Source organism: Entelurus aequoreus, linkage group LG02 (genome assembly GCF_033978785.1).
Source record: "Entelurus aequoreus isolate RoL-2023_Sb linkage group LG02, RoL_Eaeq_v1.1, whole genome shotgun sequence".
In the NCBI taxonomy this organism is placed as follows: domain Eukaryota; kingdom Metazoa; phylum Chordata; class Actinopteri; order Syngnathiformes; family Syngnathidae; genus Entelurus; species Entelurus aequoreus.
This window is the reverse complement of record NC_084732.1, coordinates 60,501,536-60,507,535: the sequence shown is the minus strand read 5'-3', so window position 1 is coordinate 60,507,535 and position 6,000 is coordinate 60,501,536. Positions and strand designations below refer to the sequence as shown.

At 48.3% G+C, this 6,000-nt stretch overlaps 1 protein-coding gene across 1 annotated transcript in view; it reads left to right on the top strand.

Annotated features, from left to right (window-relative positions):
• Positions 1-6,000, top strand: part of pex16 (peroxisomal biogenesis factor 16) — a 41,362-nt gene that overhangs the window by 17,713 nt on the left and 17,649 nt on the right. The gene's annotated exons all lie outside the window — the stretch shown is intronic.

Here is a 6,000-nt window from a genome sequence, read left to right as displayed (position 1 = left end):
GGGAGGCGTTCGGGTGGCATCCTGACCAGATGCTCGAACCACCTCATCTGGCTCTTCTCGATGTGGAGGAGCAGTGGCTTTACTTTGAGCTCCCCCCGGATGGCAGAGCTTCTCACCCTATCTCTAAGGGAGAGCCCCGCCACCCGGCGTAGGAAACTCATTTCGGCCGCCTGTACCCGTGATCTTGTCCTTTCGGTCATAACCCAAAGCTCATGACCATAGGTGAGGATGGGAACGTAAATCGACCGGTAAATTGAGAGCTTTGCCTTCCGGCTCAGCTCCTTCTTCACCACAACGGATCGATACAGCGTCCGCATTACTGAAGATGCCGCACCGATCCGCCGGCCGATCTCACGATCCACTCTTCCCTCACTCGTGAACAGGACTCCTAGGTACTTGAACTCCTCCACTTGGGGCAGGGTCTCCTCCCCAACCCGGAGATGGCACTCCACCCTTTTCCGGGCGAGAACCATGGACTCAGACTTAGAGGTGCTGATTCTCATCCCAGTCGCTTCACACTCGACTGCGAACCGATCTAGTGAGAGCTGAAGATCCTGGCCAGATGAAGCCATCAGGACCACATCATCTGCAAAAAGCAGAGACCTAATCCTGCAGCCACCACACCGGATCCCCTCAACGCATTGACTGCGCCTAGAAATTCTGTCCATAAAAGTTATGAACAGAATCGGTGACAAAGGGCAGCCTTGGCGGAGTCCAACCCTCACTGGAAACGTGTCCGACTTACTGCCGGCAATGCGGACGAAGCTCTGACACCGATCGTACAGGGAGCGGACAGCCACAATCAGACAGTCCGATACCCCATACTCTCTGAGCACTCCCCACAAGACCTCCCGAGGGACACGGTCGAATGCCTTCTCCAAGTCCACAAAGCACATGTAGATTGGTTGGGCAAACTCCCATGCACCCTCAAGGACCCTGTCGAGAGTTCCACGACCAGGACGAAAACTACACTGTTCCTCCTGAATCCGAGGTACGACTATCCGGCGTAGCCTCCACTCCAGTACACCTGAATAGACCTTACCGGGAAGACTGAGGAGTGTGATCCCACGATAGTTGGAACACACCCTCCGGTTCCCCTTCTTAAAGAGAGGAACCACCACCCCGGTCTGCCAATCCAGAGGTACCGCCCCCGATGTCCACGCGATGCTGCAGAGTCTTGTCAACCAAGACAGCCCCACAGCATCCAGACCCTTAAGGAACTCCGGGCGGATCTCATCCACCCCCGGGGCCTTGCCACCGAGGAGCTTTTTAACTACCTCAGCAACCTCAGCCCCACAAATAGGAGAGCCCACCACAGATTCCCCAGGCACTGCTTCCTCATAGGAAGACGTGTCGGTGGGATTGAGTATTCCCGCCACCGATCCACAACATCCGCAGTCGAGGTCAGAACATAAACGGTGTTGACAGTGCACTGCTTCCCCTTCCTGAGGCGGCGGGTGGTGGTCCAGAATCGCTTCGAAGCCATCCGGAAGTTGTTTTCCATGGCCTCGCCGAACTCCTCCCATGTCCGAGTTTTTGCCTCCGCGACCGCTGAAGCCGCACACCGCTTGGCCTGTCGGTACCTGTCCGCTGCCTCCGGAGTCCTATGAGCCAAAAGAACCCGATAGGACTCCTTCAGTTTGACGGCATCCCTCACCGCCGGTGTCCACCAACGGGTTCTAGGATTACCGCCACAACAGGCACCAACTACCTTGCGGCCACAGCTCCAATCAGCCGCCTCGACAATAGAGGTGCGGAACATGGTCCACTCGGACTCGATGTCCAGCACCTCCCTCGTGACATGTTCAAAGTTCTTCCGGAGATGGGAATTGAAACTCTCTCTGACAGGAGACTCTGCCAGACGTTCCCAGCAGACCCTCACAATGCGTTTGGGCCTGCCAGGTCTGTCCGGCATCCTCCCCCACCATCGCAGCCAACTCACCACCAGGTGGTGATCGGTAGAAAGCTCCGCCCCTCTCTTCACCTGAGTGTCCAAAACATAAGGCCGCAGATCCGATGACACAACTACAAAGTCGATCATGGAACCGCGGCCTAGGGTGTCCTGGTGCCAAGTGCACATATGGACACCCTTATGCTTGAACATGGTGTTTGTTATGGACAATCTGTGACGAGCACAAAAGTCCAATAACAAAACACCACTCGGGTTCAGATCCGGGCGGCCATTATTCCCAATCACGCCTCTCCAGGTTTCACTGTCGTTGCCAACATGAGCGTTGAAGTCCCCCAGTAGGACAAGGGAATCACCCGGGGGAGCACTTTCCAGTACTCCCTCGAGTGTATCCAAAAAGGGTGGGTACTCTGAACTGCTGCTTGGTGCATAAGCACAAACAACAGTCAGGACCCGTCCCTCCACCCGAAGGCGGAGGGAGGCTACCCTCTCGTCCACCGGGTTGAACTCCAACGTGCAGGCTTTGAGCCGGGGGGCAACAAGAATTGCTACCCCAGCTCGTCGCCTCTCACTGCTTTCAACGCCAGTGTGGAAGAGAGTCCAGCCCCTCTCGAGAGAACTGGTTCCAGAGCCCTTGCTGTGCGTCGAGGTGAGTCCGACTATATCCAGCCGGAACTTCTCTACCTCGCGCATAATTTCAGGCTCCTTACCCCCATGCGAGGTGACGTTCCACGTCCCAAGAGTTAGCTTATGTAGCCGAGGATCGGACCGCCAAGTGCCCTACCTTCGGCTGCCGCCCAGCTCACAATGCACCCGACCTCTATGGCCCCTCCCATGAGTAGTGAGCCCATTGGAGGGGGGACCCACGTTGCCTCTTCGGGCTGTCCCATGGGGACAGGCCCGGCCACCAGGCGCTCGCCATCGTGCCCCAACTCCGGGCCTGGCTCCAGAGGGGGGCCCCGGTGACCCGTGTCCGGGCGAGGGAAATCTGAATCCTTGTTGTTTCATTCCTAGAGAAGTCTTAGAGCTGCTCTTTGTCTGATCCCTCACCTAGGACCTGTTTGTCTTGGGAGACCCTACCAGGGGGCATGAAAGCCCCCTGACAACATAGCTCCTAGGATCATTGGGACACGCAAACTCCTCTACCACGGTAAGGTGGCAGCTCAGAGAGCTGCCACCTTGATATGCATTTCAAAGCATATCATATCTTATGGAACTAAGAGTATACTTCTCAAACATGGGCTATTTTAATCATAATACATCTATTTTCAACAATATCATATTAATACATCAAAGAAACATACAAATGGTATTAAAGGGTTAACACTTATATTCTCTTTTGGTGGGAGCAGTGTTGTAGATCACCCCTTTTTTGCCAGTGCCTCGAAGTCTAGTATCAGTTTTGTTGTGGCAATTCTCAAAACAGATATTTGCTCAATTCTGTTTTAATATTTGGTGGCCCGGATTAAAGGGACCAATGGGCCGCATGTGGCCCTTGGGCCGTAGTTTGCTCTCCCCTGGGTTAAGAAGACCCTAAGGTCTTGTAAAGACACCTGCCCCGAAACGTCACTATTTACACAGCAGCAAAATGAATAAATAATTTAGACAAGTCACATGCAATACATACTGTATTATATACAGCAAGCATCAATATCATAATTCACTTCAGACCAACGTGGACTTCAATGTTTTTTTTAAAAGAAGAAAGACATGTTGTGGATTGAAGAGCTGGTGGCAGTTTATTCCAAAGAAAGGGTCCTCTGTATTTTAGCCAGCATTTCTTAGTTGATGTTCTACATAAAAGTAGATGAAAGTCATGACAGTATCTTATTAGGGCCCGAGCAGCGGAGCAAGCATCGCAGGTGCAATGCAGAGCACCTCAAGGGCCCTATATTATTATTGCAATTGCAATGTTTTTTGGGCCCGAGCAGCGGAGCGAGCACCGCAGGTGCAATACGAAGCACCGCAAGGACTCTATTGAAATTGCAATGTTTATTCGTGCCCGAGCAGGCAAAGTGCCTCCGAAGGCCCTATTGAAATAGCAATGTTTATTATTAGGGCCCGAGCAGCAGAGCAACCGCAAGGGTCCTATTGAAATTGATGTGTTTTTTATTAGGATTATTAGGGCTAGAGCAGCGAAGCAAGCACCGCAGGTGCGATGCATAGCACCTCAAGGGCCCTATTGAAATTGCTGTGTTTTTCATTATTATTGGGGCCTGAGCAGTGGAGCAAGCACCGCAAGGGCCTTATTGAAATTACTGTGTTTTTTATTATTAGGGCCCGAGCAGGCAAAATGCCCTATTGAAACTGCAATGTTTATTATTATTATTATTATTATTATTCTCCCATTTGGGCACATTTTTGAGGCAGTCGGCATACATGAAAACTCCCCAAATTTTGCACAGATGGCCGGTAGGGCTCTAATCAAATATTTTAGAGGTCTTGAAACTGAACTGCAAAATTTGGCTCAATTGCGCCCCCTTTTAAGTTGAAAAAATTGAGCCCCTCATCCCAAAATTACGTATCGTCACAAAAATCGCTAGGGACGTTCGTCATGACAGGATGCATGACAAAGTCTCAAGAACCCGTATCTTAAAACAAACAAGAAGTCGGCCATCTTGGTTTCCGTCTGTCATTTTCGGCAACACAAAGGGGTCGTACTTTAACAAACTCCTTCAAGGGACTTTGACCAAATGAGTCACGGTTAGAATTACAGACATTATTCACATATAGTTGGGTCATCTAAGACATTTCCGTGACCGTGGAGAGGAAAGGTCCGTTTCTCAATACATTAGTCATCTAGGAGGGTTACTAAAAAAATTTGCCCGGGGTGTATTTTTCAAAATGGCGGGCAAACTTCGTGAGAGCCCAAAATCCAAGATGGAAATTAACTTTTGAATGACTTGACCTACAATGACGCACAATACATAATTTCAGAGCTTATTTTGATCAAGGAATACATATTTGGTGGTTATGTAATGAGATGACCTATTTTTGATCTTCAATTCCAAGATGACTGCCAGTTTTGAGCTCAAATTTTTTCATTTTTTTAAATTTTTTAAATTGGCTAGAGCCTTCATTTTAGGCTCTAATGTTTAGTTTAGTTTATTAAGGATCCCCATTAGTCTATACCGCTAGTGGGCTAGTACTTTACAGATACTGTAATATAATTGTTCATGTTTTTCAGTCAGTACAGATTGGTGTTCTATCGTGATGTGCATTACAAACTCAATCGCTTTTTGTGCTGACTTAGAAGCCAGCTTATTTCTCTCCGTAGCTAGCTTTTACTGCTAATACTGAAGCATGCCGATGTGTTACTACGCTAGAAAAAGAGTTCCTCCGTGTTCGCTCTTACAGTAACAATGTCGCTACAGCTTGATTATTATACAGGTTACGGAGCATAAATTAAGTCTTGATGATGGTTTTTGAATGCATTTTTAAAATGAGTTAGATGTTGAACTGTTTGCTCCCATTAGCTGCATTGTTAGCCACTTAAAACGAGCCGGTTTTTACATGTTAGAATGCAAAAAAACGCAACCTTTTGTCTTCTTGTCTCTTATTAGAATTGTGAACAAAAACAAGTGCAGTTCCCCTTTAAGGTGTGACCCATGAAGATGCACGTCATAATCAGATAATTCTTTTCAGGGTCAATGTACACAGGAACATTCTAATCCGAATTCAGATCAGATCAGAAAAAAAATTGCTCATGTACACATGGCTACTATTACCTACTGATTCACCTACTGATGACAGCATCAGGAGCAACAATTCAGTATAGTATAAGGATTCTTTGACATGGTCCCTGAAGAGGGCCTGATGCTCAAACCAGCATCCATCAGGTTGTGAGACAACCACCCTAGCACCTGAGCCATGTAACTACAGTATTTTATGTGGGTTAATTTTTCTCACTTAACGCTTGTTGTGCTCATAGTCGCCTATCATGATTGAGTTGGTTCTGGTACACTGCATTGTGCATGTGTATTTGCTTTTTTTTTTTAAGTAATGTTCACTAATATTTAAATATATCTGGATTCAAGCTTTGATTTGGACAACCTTAATAGATACTTACATCAAATGAGTCAAACTAAACT